Here is an 835-nt window from a genome sequence, read left to right as displayed (position 1 = left end):
GTGCAACCACTATGGAAATCAATATGGAGATACCTCAAAGAGCTTGGACTGGAGGTTCCATTTGACCCAGCCATCCCTCTGTTGGGTATCTTTCCAAGAGAACTAAAAGAATCATATCACAGAGAAGTATGTGCACCCATGTTTATAGCGGCACAGTTTGTAATAGCTAAATCTTGGAAACAGCCTATTTGCCCATCTGTTGGAAACTGGATAAAGAAGTTGTGGTTTTTCTATAAAATGGAATATTACTCAGCCATAAAGAATGAGAAAATAGATTCATTCATAGGAAAATGGATACATATTGAAGATATACTCCTAAGTGAAATAAATAAGTCACACATGTGTAAATACCAAATAGTTTCCCTGGTATGAATAATCTGCAACAATGCATAAGATTCTAGTAAGATTACTGACATTTAGAAATTTGAAGAAAGGAGTTAAAGGTGTAGGGAAGGTGTGATGCGTAGGGGAAGAACAAAAAGGGAAAAGAAAAAAATGTGAGAGAATGAAAAGATGAAAATAAAGTGTTTGTAGATGGGGAGGGGAGGAGGGGGTGAAGGGAGGGCAGAGGAAAGGGGAAAAAATGAGAATCAAGACTTGCCATGTAGAGGTACATGATCCCAACAATGAATGTAACTGTACTGTATCCCTAAAATGTACCAATAAACTCAATAAAATTAAAAAAAAATCATAGGGCTAGGAGGAAGGGTTTCACAGGTTTATCCAAGGATTCGGACCAAGTGGGCTTAGAAGCTTAGAGCAAATTCACCTCTAAGCTGCCAGCTTCAACAATTTCTTTGCAACAACAGCAGCAGGGCTGAAGCCAGTTTTTGTG

Source organism: Fukomys damarensis, unplaced genomic scaffold (genome assembly GCF_012274545.1).
Source record: "Fukomys damarensis isolate Sample0158 unplaced genomic scaffold, DMR_v1.0_HiC HiC_scaffold_16, whole genome shotgun sequence".
NCBI lineage: Eukaryota > Metazoa > Chordata > Mammalia > Rodentia > Bathyergidae > Fukomys > Fukomys damarensis.
Note: the sequence above shows the minus strand (reverse complement) of the source record.